Below are 22,425 nucleotides of genomic sequence, written 5' to 3'. Positions count from 1 at the left end.
CGATTTAAAGGGTTCTGGCTCCCTGCTACATCTTTTGGCTATTCGAAACGTGGGCAAAAGCAGAAAAGTCTATTAATTTGATAACTTATATAATTTTTACCTTTTATAACAAATAGGATATTCAGTGAATGCACCAAGCAAAACGTTCACCACCTTTTATACGTTCACCACCTGTAACTCGATCAAGACATCTAGCCAATATTGTCGCCGTTGATTTTTCTTTAGAATCGTCATCCAGTCGACCAAGTACTCCAATTCAAATTTTCGATAATCCATTTTTTGAACCCGACCTCACAATTGAGAATCCGGAGGATATTCAGGGACAATTCAGAGATCCTGAACCAATAATCATTCCTCCTGAACCACAAATCACTCATCCAGAAATTGTCGAGGAAGAAACCATTAAGTCAGAATCCTTTAGTGATTCAGATTCAACAAATTCAATCATGGAAAATCTAGAACCTCTAAGTATGGAAGATCGAATGAGAGCTAAACGCACTAGCCAAGGTCATGCAATTACTCAATCAGACATTAATGCGCCAGATTATGAAATTAAAGGACAAATCCTACACATGGTAACTAATCAATGCCAATTTAGTGGTGCGCCGAAGGAAGATCCAAATGAACATCTTCATACCTTTAATAGGATCTGTACTTTATTTAAAATCTGAGAAGTGGAGCATGAACAGATATATCTCATGTTATTTCCCTGGACTTTAAAGGGAGAAGCCAAAGATTGGTTAGAATCGTTACCTGAAGGGGCAATTGATACATGGGATGTCTTAGTTGAAAATTTTCTTAAACAATTCTTTCCGGCATCTAAAGCAGTAAGACTTCAAGGAGAAATAGTTATGTTCACACAAAAACCAAATGAAACTCTATATGAAGCGTGGACAAGATTTGGAAAGTTGTTGAGAGGATGTCCGCAACATGGTTTAGACACTTATCAAATAGTACAAATATTCTACCAAGGATGAGACATCACTACAAAAAAAGACATCGATATAGCAGCTGGTGGTTCTATTATGATGAAAACCGCAACTGAGGCTTACAAAATTATTGATAACACTGCTTCCCACTCACATGAGTGGCATCAAGAAAAAGATATCGTTAGATCATCTAAAGTAGCTAGAGCCGATTCTAGCCATGACTTTGATTCCATTTCTGCAAAGATAGATGATGTTGAGAGACGAATGGAAAAGATGACTAAAGATATTCACTCAATACAAATTAGTTGTGAGCAGTGTGGCGGACCACATTTGTCAAAAGATTGTCTCAGTATTGAACAAACAATGGAACAAAGAGAGAATGTTTCATACATGAACCAAAGGCTTGGAAATAATTATCAGAATAATTATCAACCGCCAAGCCCAATCTACAATCAAAACCAGAATTATAACCGAAATGTTCCATACAACAACCAACAAGGTCCTAGTAATCAACAAGTATCCAATAATACTTACAATCAGCAAAGACCTATTTTTCAAAACAAACCACCACAAACCGATGATAAAAAGCCAAATTAAGAAGATATGATGTCGAAGCTAGTTGAATCTCAAACTCAATTTTTCACATCTCAGAAACAAACCAATGAACAAAATGCTCAAGCATTTAGAAATCAACAAGCTTCTATTCAAAATTTGGAACAAGAAGTAAGTAACCTAGCAAGGTTGATAGGTGAAAGAAAACCGGGAAGTCTACCTAGTGATACAAATGCTAACCCCCGGAATGAAACAGCTAAAGCCATTACCACAAGAAGTGGTATTACACTGTGATGACCCGGAAATTTCTGACCAAATTTAAACTTAATCTTTGTATGATTAACATTTTCGACACGATAAGCAAAGCCTGTAAAACTGAATCTCAAAATTTTTGAACTACTTTTATATATTTAAATACCCTTCGGTTGTTTTCGACGATTCGCGAACAATTATATGTAAATAGATACATATAACTTGAAAAGGTAACAATGTATTAATTATTTGATACCGTATATTAAACTTATTGGTTTAAATATCTATTTGAATATATATGATAAGTTGAAATATTTATTATGAAAATTTATAAATAACTTCCAATGTGTATTTAAAAACTGATTTATGTATATTAAAAAGATATATACATATATATAATTTCAAGCTATTTAGTAAACGATAGTAACATTTTCAAATTGCTACAGTACCCAAAATGCTACATTGTTTTTGAAAATCACTATTTGCTACAGTGAAATTGACTTTGCTACAGTGAATTGCTACAACTTAACCATTGTTAACTACAATCTCTGTTTCAACTTAATGAATTCCATTTCATAATAAACCAAGTTTATTATTCAATTACATAATTAATTTTACATTTTCATTTTGGATGTACTCGAAACTTTCCAGAAAACATCATCTGTGCCTTGTAAGGTTCACAAAGATTCCACAAGCATCAACATCCTTCACCGAGAAATAAGAATAAATAATGGAGTATCGATTACATTAGCGAAATACTTCGCAAAGATTATGTAATCTTTAATGTTTTAGAGATTAATCATTTCTAAGTCAAGTCGAAAATCAAATGAGCTTAATATGATATTAACTCATTAAATCTGCATTAGATTTGAAAAAAAAAAAATACACATTCATATATTTTCATAAAGACGATAAAAAAAATTCTTTTGTACAAAGTATTAATTGTGAAATCTTTAATGGGTAGGTACTACTCGAGAAATATTTAAGTTCACAATTAATATGTTACACTATACATTCTTCAATTTTGATTCAAAAATCATTAACTATACTCACTATCTTCACAATGATATACAATCATTTCATACAAATTCAATCACATATTCTGATATCGACGGATCAGAATCCAAGCCATAACTCTGAACCGGTGACATCATTCTTAGATCTCTACATCTTTCAAAGCTATACTTTGACTTCAAAACTATGCAAGATCCTTTAGCATTGTTTTTACCGAAAATAACCTTGCAATTCCTTTTCAAAGTATCCAGTATTATCAACCATTCAACCAGTCAACGATGACCTTTCAGACTTGTAATTTTGGCATATACGTTTTCGTTACTGGGGAACCTTTCATGTTCCACCACATTAGCATTAAATTTACCAACAACTTCATTGATCTTTGACCTTCCAAAAAATCTGTATACTCATTTAAACCGTATCATGTACTCATCCACATCTTGTAACGGCAATTGCCATTCCAACTATCGAGAATTAGCAATCAGTATTTTGAAATCTTGTAGCACGTCTACGCCAACAGTTATATGTGTACATATAACGTCTACCTCCTGGACTTACATACTTCGAATGTGAAGTTTCCAAAAAAAAAACACCCCAAACTACGAAACTAGTTCTCTGAATTTTGAAAAAATGTTGATGAAGCAGCAAAAGCTGTAAACGACCTTAACAGTCAAAAGTTTGATGATAAAGAATAGTATGGTGGTAAAGCTGAGAAAAAGAAAAAGTTTGGAACTGGAAAACGGATTGAGCAAAGTATGAAAGAGGATGTGGATAAATCACAAGGACGAAACCTGTCTTCAAAGAATCCAAATGATTCAGTATCTGCTGAAGCCATTAACGAATACCTTGCTTTCGAATCTAAACCCTTGCGGACAATATTCTTCATCATCCTCTGATATTAGAAATTCTAAGATATCATCGTATCTTTCATTATAAATATCCTCCATATTTCTGGAGATAATTTCATAATCATTCTTATCGAAAATCAATTTTCTCTTTACGATATCTGTGTTACACCATAAAAGAAACTATTTTAGTTTCTAAATTCTGAAACTTTCAAGTTTAAAATATAAATGTTTTGAAGTAATTGAAGCATGAGTTAATATAATATAATGACACTTGATCAACGTGATTATATTACAGTAAGTCATTCTGAGTTTCTAATGGAACGTGATAAAGGTTCACATATCATACCCTCATCATGAACCATGTTACATAACTCTTTCATTCTATATAATCTCTAAAAATATCAAGAAAATATTTTCTTAATGATTCGGTCTTTTTCGAGGTATTCTGGTAATTTGACAAGTCAGATTGTGCTGTTACCATTTCTTTCTTAGAACATTAGTTATGTTCATCTGAAACTTCATACCTACGAATTCTGGACCATTATCCGCTTGACTTAAGGTCGGGAAGAGAAAACGAAAGCATGAAGCTCTGAAATATAATTGAGAATACAAATCCCGATAACAACCCCGAAATTACAAACCGTGTATATCAATGCGTATAGCAATATAAAGACACGGTAGAATGAAAAACACTATAACCCCAAGGTAATAGTAGAAGAAAATAACTTCCTCTGGTGGCATATGAAAAAGAAGAATGAAGGATACGATAGCCAGGAAAATATCAAGAATCAGAACTGGATTAAGCATTTTCACAATCTATTGGGATGTATGAAATAATAAAGAAGATTATAGGAGTGTTGAAAATAAATGAAACGGAAGAGGTCAATTTATAGCAAAATATCGGACGCAGCAATAGAGGCAGGTTACGCATTTAATCAAAGAAAATCCTAATTTCCGCAAATTCCGAAAAATCAAATCTTATTTAAATTATGAAGATTTTCTATTCCTTAAAATCCGGAAATCAATCGTTACTACATCAAGAGATAAGACGCATCTCTATTCTCCATTTCACTTGATTACGATAACTTCTCTCATACGCTTCGAGTAATTGGATTATTTTATCCATATTATTCAAACATAGATAAAACTCTATTATCAACTCATATTCGTCATTAAAACATTTTTATTGTTAGTCATGACGACCTCACTCAAATTTCAGGACAAAATTTCTTTAACGGGTAGGTACTGTGATGACCCGGAAATTTCTGACCAAATTTAAACTTAATCTTTGTATGATTAACATTTCCGACACGATAAGCAAAGTCTGTAAAACTGAATCTCAAAATTTTTGAACTACTTTTATATATTTAAATACCCTTCGGTTGTTTTCGACGATTCGCGAACAATTATATGTAAATAGATACATATAACTTGAAAAGGTAACAATGTATTAATTATTTGATACCGTACATTAAACTTATTGGTTTAAATATCTATTTGAATATATATGATAAGTTGAAATATTTATTATTAAAATTTATAAATAACTTCCAATGTGTATTTAAAAACTGATTTATGTATATTAAAAAGATATATACATATATATAATTTCAAGTTATTTAGTAAACGATAGTAACATTTTCAAATTGCTACAGTACCCAAAATGCTACAGTGTTTTTGAAAATCACTATTTGCTACAGTGAAATTGACTTTGCTACAGTGAATTGCTACAGTAAAAATTGACTTGCTACAGTGGTATAGTTTATGGATGATTTAAGACTATATTTTGACAAAGGTACGATTCACGAAACGTAAAGTACAAGTTTTTTCAGTATACGATAGGACGTTTGAAAAACCGGAACCGGGACATAAGTCGAGTGACGACGTACGACTTATCGGAACGAAAATTACAAGTCAACTATGCATGTGAATTTAATATAATATATAATTAATTATATAAATTAAATATATTATATTAATAATTAAAAAATATGTCTACAAACTAGAAGTTAAAAGATCATGAGCTGGAAATCCATCCCATGCGATCGCATGGGAAATGGTCTTGGAGCAGTCCTGGACAGGCCACACCTATAAAGCTCGAGATATCTGCCTCTGTTTTAATTTAAAAATTTCTCCGTATTATATTTATTAATTATATTATTATTATTATTATTATTATTATTATTATTATTATTATTATTATTATTATTATTATTATTATTAATCTTATTATTATTAGTAGTATTTGTATTATTATTAGTATTATACATAAAATACTACGACGAGGTCATGAGCGTGTCACTTTCAAAATAGTTTTATGAGCGGGATAAAGCTAAGGTAATTATGGGTTATTGCCAAGGAGGTTATGGGTAATATTCATGGGTATTATTTGCAAGTCAAACCTAGTGTTATCATCTCCGTTACGTCTACGTACTTTTCTACAATATTGAATCTCAATATTGATATGTTGAGATCTACGGTTATTTGGTAATCCGTGTTTCGATCACATTTTGGTGAATGACTTTATATGCTGCCAAGGTGAGTTTTATTTACTCCCTTTTTAATTGCTTTTGCAATCTATATTTTTGGGCTGAGAATACATTCACTTTATTTTAAACGCAATGGATACAAGTACATACTAAATTCTACACCGAGTTTGAACCGAAAATCCCTTAGCTTTGGTAACTAGTAACTGCCGGTTATAAGAACTGGTGGGCGCGAGTAGTTATATATGGATCCATAGGGTTTGATATCCCCGTCCGAGCTAGAGCACTAGCCTTTTAACGGACGTATGCTATTTGAGAAGCGTACACGTTGGTTTACGTGTATTATTAAGATGATTATACAAAGGGTACAAATTATATATACGTTAAGTTTAGTTACCATGGTGCTCAATTTCGTAGAATATTTTGATAAACGTTTCTGGATGAAACAACTGAAATCTTGTATACAGATTATGCGCAACATTAAAACTATGAACTCACCAACCTTTGTGTTGACACTTGTTAGCATGTTTATTCTCAGGTTTCCTAGGAGTCTTCCACTGTTTGCTTAGATGTTAAACAAGCTATGTGCATGGAGTCTTACATGACATATTTTTCAAGGAGACGTTGCATTCACCAATCATCACCATGTATCTTATTTTGACTGCATTGTCAACGGAAATACTGTTGTAAACTATTATTTATGGTGATTGTCTATATGTAGAAATCATCAGATGTAGAAAACCTTTGATTTAAATATTCATTTATGGTGTGCCTTTTCAAAAGAATGCAATGTTTACAAAATGTATCATATAGAGGTCAAATACCTCGCAATGAAATCAATGAATGACGTGTTCGTCCATATGGATTTGGAGCGATCGTCATAGTTGGTATCAGAGCGTTGGTCCTAGCGAACCAGGTCTTGCAAGAGTGTGTCTAACTGATAGTTGTTAGGATGCATTAGTAAGTCTGGACTTCGACCGTGTCTGCATGTCAAAAGTTTTGCTTATCATTTTTTGTCGGAAATTACCTGCTTATCATTCCTAGTCTAGACACGTTTTACTGCATTGATTGCATGAATAGCGTATAGACAAAATTCATATCTTAGCGTATAGACAAAAGAAAGACTTGAAGCCGAGCAATCCAAATTCTTGGATACGTTTAAACAAATAAATGTAAATCTTCCTTTCATTGATGTAATTTCTGGAATGCCTAGATATGCTAAATTCTTGAAAGATCTAATCACAAATAGAAAGAAAATGGAAGAACTCTCGGCTGTTACTATGAATGCTAATTGTTCTGCAGTACTGTTGAATAAGATACCAGAAAAATTATCAGATCCGGGTAGTTTCACAATTCCATGTTTTCTGGGTAGTCTTAGTTCAATAGAAGCATTGGCAGACTTAGGTGCTAGTATAAATTTAATGCCATATTCACTATACGCTAAACTAGACCTTGGAGAATTGAAACCAACACGAATAAGTATACAACTAGCCGATCGATCAGTAAAATATCCTAGAGGGATAATGGAGAACATGCTAGTTAAAGTTGGTACTTTAGTATTTCCAGTAGATTTTGTTATTCTGGATATGGAAGAAGATTCTCGAGTTCCTCTCATATTAGGAAGACCATTCTTAAACACGGCTAAAGAAATAATAGACGTGTTCGGTAAGAAACTGACCCTAAGTATAGAGGACGAGAGTGTTACCTTTTCTGTTGATAGAGCCATGCAACAACCGCAATCTGCAGATGATACATGTTATTATATTCAAACTATAGATTCACATGCAGAATTGTTAGAAGAATTTCCAGAATTAAAAGGAACAGGAGAATGTTCTTTAGGAGAAGGAACTGAACCTATTAACGAAGCTGAAATGTTAGCTGCACTCATGGCTAATGAATACGAACCAACAACAGAAGAAATTCAAATGCTAAAAGAAGAAGACAGATATCGATACAAATCATCGATAGAAGAACCACCGACATTAAAGTTAAAGCCACTTCCAACCCATTTGGAATACACTTATTTACATGGTGAATCTGAATTACCAGTAATAATATCGTCTTCTCTTACTGAAAATGAAAAATCTCAACTCATTTCTGTGCTAAAAGCTCATAAACCAGCTATTGCATGAAAGATTCATGATATTAAAGGCATAATTCCTTCGTATTGCACACATAAAATCCTTATGGAAGAAGGTCATAAAAAGTATGTGCAACGCCAACGAAGACTAAATCCTAATATGCAAGATGTTGTTAAGAAAGAAATTATTAAACTGCTAGATGCAGGTTTAATTTATCCAATCTCTGATAGTCCATGGGTAAGCCCTGTTCAATGTGTACCTAGGAAGGGTGGCATGACTGTCATCACAAATTAAAAAAATGAGCTTATTCCTACTAGAACTGTAACAGGATGGCGTGTTTGTATTGATTATAGAAAATTAAATGACGCCACCAGAAAAGATCACTTTCCCTTACCTTTTATTGATCAAATGTTGGAAAGATTAGCCAGAAATAGTTACTATTGTTTTCTTGACGGTTTCTGTGATGCCCCGTACTAAATCATCATGTACGGACCATCAACAACAGGATCATTACAAGGTTAAGTACTATATGCGTTTTAAAAAAGAGTTTGCATTCATAATTAAAAGTGATGTCAAACCAACATCGAAAGTTTTACATTCCAAAAGTATGCTTCACTAAGTAGAAGCAATAATTAAATGTACGTGACCCCAAATGGTCGTTACAAGTCATAATTCAAAAGTACTAATGTTTGAATGCAAAGTAAAGTAGTTCATGCGTGGACAACTCTAAGCAGCGGGTGTCTACAGCACAACAAGTAAGACAGCGGAAGCAACCTCAAGCACCTGAGAAATACATGCTTAAAAATGTCAACACAAAGGTTGGTGAGCTATAGTTTAAGTATAACAGTATGTAAGGTAGTCCACGAGATTTCAGTGCTACAACGAGCGTTCAAAAGTATGTAAAAGTATATGCTTAACCGTAGGCACTTGGTAACTAACTTAACGTTTATACCCCCTGAAAGTACACTTGGCAAGTGTGTATGTCTACGAAGTATTAAACACTCGTTAAATGCTAGCGCGACTAGCCCGAGTGGGGATGTCAAACCCTATGGATCCATATCTAAGATTCGCGTTCACGGTTCAAAAACCAATGATTAAACGTTACCGAGCTAAAGGGAATGTTTATACCGTTGTATAACCCACACATATATAAGTTTAAGTACTCGTGCCTAGTATGTAAAACATAAAATCCGCATGTATTCTCAGTTCCCAAAATAAGTTAAAGTAAAAAGGGAATGCTATAACTCACAATGATAATGTAGTCGTAAAGTCGGTCCGGTAAAGGTGTGCAAGTAAACGGTCCGAAAGTCCTCAACCTAAGTCAAATAGTACTAAGTCAGTAAATCGTCTTAATAGGTTTAAAAGTATGTAATTAAGGTCTTAAGGGTCATCATTATTCATCATCAAACAAAAGGCGTAAAGTAAGTTTCGTTTATGAAAGTAGTTTTCAACAAAGTCTGAATTCAGTCAGTCACCATGGCCTCTACCCTTACTGAAATAAGGTGAGACCAGTGGCCATGGCTCCATCTATGAGTCCCTTAAGTGTGGTAAAATTTACAGAAGCAAACTCGTCTTGGTTTGACCGTGGCGACGGTCTAAGTGCGAGTAGGTCAGAAATTTCTGCACAACGTTAAAGGACATAGTAACGATCGGAGGGCCATAAATCCTAAACCGTAACTCGGATTAAGACGAGTCCTATATGAAAAGTTATCTACTCGAAAAGTTCTATCTAAAAATCAAGGTTAGAACAGCCCAGGTCTACTGGTCTGTTCCAGAAGCATCAGGTCAGTAGGTTTTGGACAGAAGCAGTGAGTTTAAAAGGGTTCCGGTGGTCTTGGTGCTTGATGTTCATCATGGTTCTCATCCTTGATGCATATAGCTTCAAGTGTAAAACTCATTGATGTATCTATATCATCGTAACCAATTTTTGACCATCATAACCCATGTGCAAGTCTAAGACATGAAGCACAACTCACTTAAGAGTTGTATGAAGTTTGATGAACCAAAGTTGCATCAAAGTCTCAGATCTAACACATACATGGACTTTAAGCTAATAACAAGTTACAAACTTGAAAGTAAACTAACTAATCAAGATCATAAGTAGTAGAACATAGTTCTTAGTTTGATCTTGAAGATCCAAGACTCAAAAGTCTAGATCCAAAGTTATATTTAAAGAAAACTTATTTGTGTGTTCTTGAACTTTCAAAGTTAACTTAATTTGTTCAAGAGATATGAGATCAAGACTAACTTGTAGTACTTGACCATATAAACTAACTACATGAAATTAAAGTGCATAAATTGAAGAAGTAAACTTAAATAAACAAGAAAAGGTTCATGGTTGTTCGTACTTTAAAGATTCAAACCAAGGTTTGATCTTTAGAAAGTAAACTTTAAAGTTTACTTCATGAGCTTCAAGTATGTCTTTAATCAACACAAGAACTTTATAATCTTTGAAACATTATATGTAGAACCTAAACTAGAGAGTTTAGTTCTTGATTGTTCTTGTTAAAACAAGATAAAAGATGAATCAAACTAGAAAGTTAGATTCTTGAAACATGTAAGTAAATAACAACAATTAACAAGACAAGTAACATTAACAACAAAGAACAACAAATGATGATGATAAATGGGGTGAAAGGCCACGGTTTTGGGACAAATAAAGAAGAGAGAAAAGCTTCAAGTTACTTACAACTTGAGAGAGAAATGAGAGAAGAAGTTTGAGAGAAAAGAAAAAGAATGCAAGTAAAGTGTGTGTTTGTGTTTGAATGAGAGAATGGAAGTAAGTAAGTAGTGTAAAAAAAAGATTTGAACACCCCTACACTCCAAGAGGGCCGACGGTTTTGGGGAATCAAAGGGGGGAGGGATTAGTCCACAAGGTCTTTGCATGTAAAGGTTCAAAAAGATGGTTAAAAGATGTATGTTCAAGGGGAAGATGTGTAACTAAGCATGCAACTAGATTCCTACAAGTATTAATCAATTTAGTTAGGTCTTAATGTGATACTTACATGAAAGATGGGTTAACAAGTCCATTAAGTATGTAGGGTGGGCTTGGAAGTCCAATAACATGAGTCCATTACACTAACAAAGCCCAAGTTCAAATAAATCACAAGTTAAACCAATTAAAGCCCAAGTAACTAACTAACAACCTTAGTTAATTAAAATGATTAATAAAACTTAATCATGAATGCAAATAATACTTGTAAATATTATTCGTGAAGTTTCGTGTGTCACAAAGACGTTTCGGGCACTTAAAAGTCAAGTACGGGCAATCATGGTAACATGTAAATGTAATAACATACATTTGTTTAATTACACGTATTAATAATAGTAATTATTAATAAATAAATGTTGGAAATTCCAGGGTCGTTACATTACCCACCTGTTAAAGAAAATTTCGTCTTGAAATTTAAGCTGAGGTAGATGGAGGAGTCGGGAAAAGGTGAGGATACTTCCGCAACATTTGATCCTCTCGCTCCCAAGTAAACTCAGGTCCTCGTTTGGCATTCCATCGTACTTGAACGATCGGAATCTTGTTGCGTTTCAAAGTTTTGATCTCACGATCCATAATTTCAAAAGGTTCTTCCACAAAGTGAAGTTTGTCGTCAATCATAAGTTCCTCAAGTGGTATGATAAGTTCCGGTACAGCAAGACACTTCTTCAATTTTGACACATGGAAGGTAGGATGAACTGAGCTCAATTGTGCTGGTATGTCCAAACGGTATGCAACTGGTCTAACACGTTCCAAGATCTCGAAAGGACCAATGTATCGTGGGTTCAACTTTCCACGTTTTCCAAAACGGATCACACCTTTTCAAGGTGCAACCTTCAACATTACACGATCACCAACATTAAATTCAAAGTCTTTACGTTTAAGATCAGCATAACTCTTTTGGCGATCGCGGGCAGTCTTAAGTCTAGCTTGGATCTGAGCAATCTTCTCCGTGGTTTCGTGGACTACCTCGGGTTCGGTGATTTGCTTTTCGCCTACTTCGGCCCAACAAATAGGAGATCGGCACTTACGGCTATACAATGATTCAAAAGGTGCAGCATTAATGCTAGAGTGATAACTGTTGTTGTACGAGAATTCGGCGAGTGGCAAATGTCTTTCCCAGGCCTTTCCAAAATCAATGACACATGCACGCAGCATGTCCTCTAAGGTCTGAATCGTTCGTTCACTTTTCCCGTCAGTCTGAGGATGATAAGCAGTACTCATGTCGAGACGAGTTCCCATGGCTTCTTGCAAAGAACGCCAAAATCTAGAAGCAAAACGGGGATCGCGATCGGAGATGATCGATAAAGGTACACCATGGCGAGATACAACCTCTTTAATGTATAATTGAGCAAGTCTTTCCATTGTATCAGTTTCCTTTATCGCTAGAAAGTGTGCAGATTTGGTAAGGCGGTCAACAATAACCCAAATAGTATCGTATCCGCCCACCGTCTTTGGTAGCTTGGTGATGAAATCCATTGTGATCCTTTCCCACTTCTATTGTGGGATTTCCGGCTGTTGAAGTAACCCAGAAGGTCTCTGATGCTCGGCTTTAACCTTCGAGCAAGTCAAACACTTACCAACATAAGTCGCAACGTCCTTCTTAAGATTCGGCCACCAATACTGTTCTTTAATGTCGTGGTACATTTTGCCCGCACCAGGATTAATCGAATATCTCGATTTGTGTGTTTCATCAAGTATCAGGTTCCGTAGATCTCCATAATAAGGTACCCAAATTTTTCCGGCATAACATCGGAGTCCAGGCTCCCTAACCTCGAACCGAGAGACAAGTATGTTCAAATGTTTGTGAGATATGTTCTCCTCCTTGAGAGCCTCAACTTGGGCTACTCTGATCTGGTTGTTGAGGTTCGAATGAATGGTGATGTTCAGAGCCCTAACACGAAGAGGTGTCGTCCTCTCCTTTCGGCTTAAAGCGTCAGCTACAACATTGGCCTTGCCAGGGTGATAACGGAGTTCACAGTCGTAGTCGTTGAACGTCTCAATCCATCGACGCTGCCTCATATTCAGTTGCTTCTGATCAAAGATGTGCTGGAGACTCTTGTGATCGGTGAAAATAGTGCTCTTAGTTCCATACAAATAATGTCTCCACAATTTGAGCGCAAAGACAACGGCTCCAAGTTCAAGATCGTGTGTAGTGTAATTTCGCTCGTGAATCTTCAATTGGCGGGAGGCATAGGCAATAACTTTTGATCGTTGTATCAGTATACAACCAAAACCACTCTTCGATGCATCACAATAAACAACAAAGTCGTCACTGCCTTCAGGAAGTGATAGGATAGGTGTGGTGGTTAACTTCTTCTTCAAAGTTTGAAATGCTGATTCGTGTGCGGGTTCCCAAATGAACTTCTTGCCCTTGTGAGTCAGCGCGGTCAAAGGACGCGCAATCAGAGAAAATCCTTCGATGAATCTTCGATAGTAACCGGCGAGACCTAGGAATTGGCGAATATGCGTCGGAGTAGTGGGGGTCTCCCACTTGCTGATAGCTTCAATCTTGGCGGGGTCAACTTTGATACCCTGGTCGCTCACAACATGACCCAGAAATTGAACTTCCTTCAACCAAAATTCACACTTGGAGAATTTGGCGTAAAGTTGCTCTTGTCTTAAGAGTTCAAGCACTAATCAGAGGTGTTGCTCATGTTCTTCTTCGCTCTTAGAGTAGATGAGGATATCATCTATGAAGACGATAACAAACTTGTCCAAGTAAGGCTTACAGACACGATTCATGAGATCCATGAACACGGCAGGTGCATTTGTCAAACCGAATGGCATCACGAGAAACTCATAATGACCATAACGGGTTCTGAATGCAGTCTTCATCACGTCACTTTCCTTCACCCTCAACTGGTGATAGCTGGATAGCAAATCGATCTTTGAGTAAATGCTCGATCCTTGTAGTTGATCAAAAAGATCATCAATTCGTGGAAGAGGATACCGATTCTTGATTGTCAATTTGTTGAGTTCACAGTAGTCGATACACATACGGAAGGATCCATCCTTCTTCTTCACAAACAACACAGGTGCGCCCCAAGGCGAGAAGCTTAGTTGAATAAATCCTCGGTCAAGTAGATCTTGTAGTTGACTCTGTAATTCTTGCATCTCGGAAGGTGCGAGTCTATAAGGTGCGCGAGCTACAGGTGCAGCTCCTGGCACTAAATCAATCTGAAACTCTACGGCTCTCTGCGGCGGCAATCCAGGCAATTCCTCTGGGAAGACATCGGAAAATTCGTTCACAATTCGAACAACGTTCACGCTCTTCACCTCAGTTTCTACCGCTTTCACATGTGCTAGGATAGCAAAACGTCCCTTCTTCATAATCTTTTGCGCTTTCACGCAACTAATGAGGTTCAACTTCGAGGTACATCTCTCTCCATAGATAACCAGTGGTTCGCCATCTCCTTGTGGTATGCGAAGTGCTTTATCTCCACAGATAATATCGGCCTTTATCTTGCTCAACCAATCCATGCCAACGATCACGTCAAAGCTTCCCAGTTTGATAGGTATCAAATCAATTTCGAAATCTGCACCAGCTATGTTGATAATAGCTCCACGACTAATGTGGTCAATTTTTTCAAGTTTACCGTTGGCGACCTCGACAAGCATACTTTCTTTTAGCAGGACTAATGACCAATTAATCTTATCGCAAAAATGTATACATACATAACTTCTATCCGCACCAGTATCAAACAAGACAGAAGCTAAAAGATTGTTGATTTTGAATATACCTGTCACCAAGTCGGGGTTATCGCGTGCATCCCTTGCATTAACATTAAAAGCTCTACCACGAGGTGGTCCTCCATCTTTTCGCTTATTTGGACATGCATTTCTGAAATGGCCCGTCTGTCCACATTCGTAGCACTTCTTCGGCCCATTGTTGTTTTGCTTCCCATTCAAAGTAGTGACCTTGCAGTCCTTCCCGATGTGCCCAGCCCGTTGGCACTTCTCACAAACAACATTGCAATACCCAGTGTGGTGTTTGTAACACCTCTTGCATTGTGGTAAGGTTCCTTTGTAGTTCGGGTTGGTGTTGGTGTTGTTGTTGGGATTAGGGTTTCCACCATTGTTGTGCCTCTTGGCGGGGGTTTGATCGTAGTTTCTCCCCCTGTTGTTGTTGTTATTGTTGTTGTTGTTGTTGTTGTTGTTGTGGTTGTTGTGGTTGTTGTGGTTGTTGTGGTTGTTATCCCATTTCCTCTTTTCGCTACTACCAGCTTCAAACTTAGCCTTCTCCGGCTCATCAATAAGAATCTGATTCATGAGAGTATGCGCCATGCGCATTGCTTCGGGAACATTCGGTGGTTTGGATGAGGTGACATTTCCTTTGATGGACTTAGGGAGTCCCGAGAAGTATTTCTCCATGCGCTTGAATTTGGGGGTGACCATGGTCGGACACATCAGTGCTAACTCCAAAAACCTACGATTGTAACTGTTAAGATCGTTTCCCACGGCTTTCAACTGCATAAATTCGATTTCCATCTTCTGAATTTCGATTCTCGGACAATACTCATCAATCATAGCCGCCTTGAATTCCTCCCATGGCGTAGCATACGCCTCATCGATACCTTTCGCTTGAGCTAATGTGTTCCACCACGTTAGCACGCCTTCAGATAGCGTGCAAGATGCAAACTTGGTCTTATTGTCCTCCGAACAGTTGCTAACTTGGAATACTGATTCAAGTTTCTCGAACCATCTGGTAAGACCAACTGGTCCCTCGGTGCCGCTGAAGTTATGCGGTTTGCAGCTCTGGAATTCCTTGTATGTACACCCATTTCGAATGGGTGGAATAACTGGTGGTGGTGGCGGTGGAGCTTCGAGATTTCTTTCTGCTAGGGCTGAAGTGACCCGTTCGCTGATCATGTCCTCAATCTGGGCTGCGGTAGGTGTGGTTCTTCCGTTGGCCATGGTATTCTAAACAAAAGTTTTGACTTAAGTCAAAATCCAGCATTCAATATGTAATAATAAAGTATATATTAACCAACATGGAATCAAAACATCACATGTTATTAAATAATGCATCTAGGTACAAATACCACAGAATCATCGTACAGCAATGTAAATAGAACATCGTGCAAGAATTAAATAACGCAAAGTTCCATTCATTAATAATAATAAGTTTCATACATCTGAATAAGTTCATACAATACATATGAAATACATGAAACTATATCTAGATTACATCATGAAATCTAAATACAAGGTCCTACGGTGAAGGCTGGTGAACTGCTCCTCGAGCTCAGTGACTCGAGCTCGGAGGATCTCAACCTCCCTCATCAGTTCCTCGTTAGAGGGAGCTGGTGGGGCAGGCGGTGCAGGTGGGGCGGGTGGTGCGGGTGGTGCTGGTGGTGCTGATGTAGATGGTCCAGCTCCGGATGTAGACGGTACGTCCCTAGATGTAAGTGGTCCGTATCTAAATCTAGGTGGTACGGTTCCAGGAATAGTCAATGCGTAACGGGGAACCTTACGTATCTGTGCGTCGGCAGGGTATGGCACAACTCGTTTACGAGCAGTAACCCTACGACGATGGCCAAAAGCGTCAGTAAAAGCACGACCTCCATTCACCCCTGGAATGACGGTGCCGTCGAAACGATAACGCTTCCTCTGCGGGGTGGAGGGTGCCTGAATAGGTCTATCAGCAGGATCCTCATCATCGCTGGAGTCATCTGATGATGAAGAATCGACGGATGATGAGTCATCCGAATCGTGTGGTGGTGACACTGGTGGCTGAGCTGGTAATCCGAAGCGTCCGAAGGCGGCCAACATCTGTCTGTGTCTGCCTGGCGGAATCATGACTAAACGTCCGTCGGCAAGGCGTGCGCATGTGGTTATGAAACGGCCCTTCCCCGAACTCCGCGGGGATCTCAATACCACCAATGCGGGGCTGTGACCTCGAGGGTCCGGGAGCAGACACTGGGGCAGGTGCACTAGTACCAGCTCCGGAAGTAGAAGCGCCGGAATCACTAGTGGGTGTCGGGGCCGGTGTATCGGCAGTAGCAGCAGCAGGTGTAGCAGTAGGTAGGGCGACGGGGTCTGAGTCTGTACTGCCCGAAATGCCAGTAGGTGGAACATCCGACATCTGAACAAGGAAAAATAAATTTTTCCCATGTCAGTATGTCATAAAGCAAGCAAATAATAGGCCAACAGTTTAAATCATGTATAACGGTAACTAGCATGGCAATAACAGTAATTCGTATGAATGTAGCATGCAATCGAAAGCAAGTAGCATCATGCAGTAGTGAAATCATGTAGTAGCATACGGCATATAGCGGAAAAAGTAAGCAGTAGCATGCAGTAAATTCGGCGGAAACAAGTAAACTAGCAAGTTGTACATTAGTCCTATTAGTGAATCCTACTCGGGTCGGTCTTAGACTCACTAATGCATCCTAATTCCCTACAACCAATGCTCTAATACCAAATGTGATGCCCCGTACTAAATCATCATGTACGGACCATCAACAACAGGATCATTACAAGGTTAAGTACTATATGCGTTTTCAAAAAGAGTTTGCATTCATAATTAAAAGTGATGTCAAACCAACATCGAAAGTTTTACATTCCAAAAGTATGCTTCACTAAGTAGAAGCAATAATTAAATGTACGTGACCCCAAATGGTCGTTATAAGTCATAATTCAAAAGTACTAATGTTTGAATGCAAATTAAAGTAGTTCATGCGTGGACAACTCTAAGCAGCGGGTGTCTACAGCACAACAAGTAAGACAGCGGAAGCAACCTCAAGCACCTAAAAAATACATGCTTAAAAATGTCAACACAAAGGTTGGTGAGCTATAGTTTAAGTATAACAGTATGTAAGGTAGGCCACGAGATTTCAGTGCTACAACGAGCGTTCAAAAGTATGTAAAAGTATATGCTTAACCGTGGGCACTTGGTAACTAACTTAACGTTTATACCCCCTGAAAGTACACTTGGCAAGTGCGTATGTCTATGAAGTATTAAACACTCGTTAAATGCTAGCGCGACTAGCCCGAGTGGGGATGTCAAACCCTATGGATCCATATCTAAGATTCGCGTTCACGGTTCAAAAACCAATGATTAAACGTTACCGAGCTAAAGGGAACGTTTATGCCGTTGTATAACCCACACATATATAAGTTTAAGTACTCGTGCCTAGTATGTAAAACATAAAATCCGCATATATTCTCAGTTCCCAAAATAAGTTAAAGTAAAAAGGGAATGCTATAACTCACAATGATAATGTAGTCGTAAAGTCGGTCCGGTAAAGGTGTGCAAGTAAACGGTCCGAAAGTCCTCAACCTAAGTCAAATAGTACTAAGTCAGTAAATCGTCTTAATAGGTTTAAAAGTATGTAATTAAGGTCTTAAGGGTCATCATTATTCATCATCAAACAAAAGGCGTAAAGTAAGTTTCGTTTATGAAAGTAGTTTTCAACAAAGTCTGAATTCAGTCAGTCACCATGGCCTCTACCCTTACTGAAATAAGGTGAGACAAGTGGCCATGGCTCCATCTATGAGTCCCTTAAGTGTGGTAAAATTTACAGAAGCAAACTCGTCTTGGTTTGACCGTGGCGACGGTCTAAGTGCGAGTAGGTCAGAAATTTCTGCACAACGTTAAAGGACATAGTAACGATCGGAGGGCCATAAATCCTAAACCGTAACTCGGATTAAGACGAGTCCTATATGAAAAGTTATCTACTCGAAAAGTTCTATCTAAAAATCAAGGTTAAAACAGCCCAGGTCTACTGGTCTGTTCCAGAAGCATCAGGTCAGTAGGTTTTGGACAGAAGCAGTGAGTTTAAAAGGGTTCCGGTGGTCTTGGTGCTTGATGTTCATCATGGTTCTCATCCTTGATGCATATAGCTTCAAGTGTAAAACTCATTGATGTATCTATATCATCTTAACCAATTTTTGACCATCATAACCCATGTGCAAGTCTAAGACATGAAGCACAACTCACTTAAGAGTTGTATGAAGTTTGATGAACCAAAGTTGCATCAAAGTCTTAGATCTAACACATACATGGACTTTAAGCTAATAACAAGTTACAAACTTGAAAGTAAACTAACTAATCAAGATCATAAGTAGTAGAACATAGTTCTTAGTTTGATCTTGAAGATCCAAGACTCAAAAGTCTAGATCCAAAGTTATATTTAAAGAAAACTTATTTGTGTGTTCTTGAACTTTCAAAGTTAACTTAATTTGTTCAAGAGATATGAGATCAAGACTAACTTGTAGTACTTGACCATATAAACTAACTACATGAAATTAAAGTGCATAAATTGAAGAAGTAAACTTAAATAAACAAGAAAAGGTTCATGGTTGTTCATACTTTAAAGATTCAAACCAAGGTTTGATCTTTAGAAAGTAAACTTTAAAGTTTACTTCATGAGCTTCAAGTATGTCTTTAATCAACACAAGAACTTTATAATCTTTGAAACATTATATGTAGAACCTAAACTAGAGAGTTTAGTTCTTGATTGTTCTTGTTAAAACAAGATAAAAGATGAATCAAACTAGAAAGTTAGATTCTTGAAACATGTAAGTAAATAACAACAATTAACAAGACAAGTAACATTAACAACAAAGAACAACAAATGATGATGATAAATGGGGTGAAAGGCCACGATTTTGGGACAAATAAAGAAGAGAGAAAAGCTTCAAGTTACTTACAACTTGAGAGAGAAATGAGAGAAGAAGTTTGAGAGAAAAGAAAAAGAATGCAAGTAAAGTGTGTGTTTGTGTTTGAATGAGAGAATGGAAGTAAGTAAGTAGTGTAAAAAAAAGATTTGAACACCCCTACACTCCAAGAGGGCCGACGGTTTTGGGGAATCAAAGGGGGGAGGGATTAGTCCACAAGGTCTTTGCATGTAAAGGTTCAAAAAGATGGTTAAAAGATGTATGTTCATGGGGAAGATGTGTAACTAAGCATGCAACTAGATTCCTACAAGTATTAATCAATTTAGTTAGGTCTTAATGTGATACTTACATGAAAGATGGGTTAACAAGTCCATTAAGTATGTAGGGTGGGCTTGGAAGTCCAATAATATGAGTCCATTACACTAACAAAGCCCAAGTTCAAATAAATCACAAGTTAAACCAATTAAAGCCCAAGTAACTAACTAACAACCTTAGTTAATTAAAATGATTAATAAAACTTAATCATGAATGCAAATAATACTTGAAAATATTATTCGTGAAGTTTCGTGTGTCACAAAGACGTTTCGGGCACTTAAAAGTCAAGTACGGGCAATCATGGTAACATGTAAATGTAATAACATACATTCGTTTAATCACACGTATTAATAATAGTAATTATTAATAAATAAATGTTGGAAATTCCAGGGTCGTTACAGTTTCTCCGGATATTTTCAAATTCCAATAGCACCCGAGGATCAAGAGAAAACCACATTCACGTGCCCTTATTGTACGTTTGCTTACAAACGCATGCCATTTGGACTTTGCAACGCCCCTGCAACCTTTCAAAGGTGCATGATGGCGATTTTTAACGACATGATAGAAGAATGCATGGAAGTTTTCATGGATGAATTTGCAGTCTTCGGTGATACTTTTGAAACATGTCTAGTTAATCTTTAATGAATGCTTATTAGATGCGAACAATCAAATCTAGTACTTAATTGGGAGAAATGCCATTTCATGGTTAAAGAATGCATCGTTCTTGGTCATAAAATTTCAAAGGAAGGAATTGAAATGGATAGAGCTAAAGTAGATGTAATTGCTAAACTTCCACATCCCACTAATGTTAGAGGAGTTAGGAGTTTTCTAGGGCATGTCGGTTTTTACCGACGTTTCATAAAAGATTTTTCTAAAATTGCCACTCCTATGAATAAACTCCTAAAAAGGATGCTCCATTCATCTTTTCAGATGAATGCATCAAATCGTTTAATATTCTTAAAGAAAAACTCACTAATGCGATGCAAGTGATTTTGCAATGGGAGCCGTTTTAGGACAAAGGATTGAAAAACGATTTCAACCTATTTATTACGCTAGTAAGACGTTACAAGGAGCACAAACGAATTACACAACTACTGAAAAAGAACTCCTTGCTATTGTCTTTGCTTTTGACAAATTTCGTTCATATCTCGTTCTAGCTAAAACGGTGGTCTATACCGACCATTCTGCTCTTAGATACCTATTTTTGAAACAAGATGCCAAACTATGATTAATCCGTTGGATCTTACTCTTACAAGAGTTCGATATTGAAATCCGAGACAAAAAGGGAGCAGAAGATCTCGCCGCTGATCATCTTTCTCGTCTTGAAAATCCTGAATTAGAAGTTCTAAATGAATCCGCCATACAAGATAACTTTCCTGATGAATATCTATTGAAGATAGATTATAATGAAATACCATGGTTTGTAGACTATGCAAACTACTTAGTATGTGAATTCCTTGAAAAAGGGTTGTTGTACCAAAAACGAAAGAAATTCTTTAGTGATATAAAACACTATTTCTGGGAAGATCCACATTTGTTTAAAAGTTGTCCCGATGGAATAATACGCCGATGCGTATTCGGGGATGAAGCCAGTCAAATCTTAAACCATTGTCACACGGGACCAATAGGAGGGCATTATGGGCCTCAACTCATAGCAAGAAAAGTCTACGATGCTGGATTCTATTGGCCTACAATTTTCAAAGGTGCATACCTTCTTTGTAAATCCTGTGATGCTTGTAAAAGGGATGGAAAAATAAGTCAACGCGATGAAATGCCACAAAATGTCATTCAAGTATGTGAAGTATTTGACGTTTGGGGTATTGACTTTATGGGTCCATTTCCAAAATCTCAATAATCTCTACATTCTCGTTGCTATTGATTATGTATCTAAATGGGCGGAAGCACAAGCTCTCCCAACTAACGATGCACGAGTTGTAGTCAACTTTTTAAAACATCTTTTTGCTAGGTTCGGAACACCGAAAGCTTTAATAAGTGATCGGGGTACTCATTTTTGTAATAATCAACTTGAGAAAGTTCTCAAAAGATATGGAGTAACTCATAAAATTTCAACCGCTTATCATCCACAAACAAGTGGACAAGTTGAAAATACCAACCGAGCTTTAAAACGTATTCTAGAGAAAACCATAGGATCAAATCCGAAGGAATGGTCCATGAAATTGGAGGATGCACTCTGGGCTTTTAGAACAGCCTACAAAACTCCAATTGGAACCACACCTTTTAAACTCGTTTATGGAAAAGCATGTCATCTTCCAGTCTAAATTGAACATAAAGCATTTTGGGCTTTGAAGACATGTAATCTTGATTTACATGATG

The sequence above is a fragment of the Rutidosis leptorrhynchoides genome, chromosome 11 (assembly GCF_046630445.1).
Source record: "Rutidosis leptorrhynchoides isolate AG116_Rl617_1_P2 chromosome 11, CSIRO_AGI_Rlap_v1, whole genome shotgun sequence".
Classification (NCBI taxonomy): domain Eukaryota; kingdom Viridiplantae; phylum Streptophyta; class Magnoliopsida; order Asterales; family Asteraceae; genus Rutidosis; species Rutidosis leptorrhynchoides.
Note: the sequence above shows the minus strand (reverse complement) of the source record.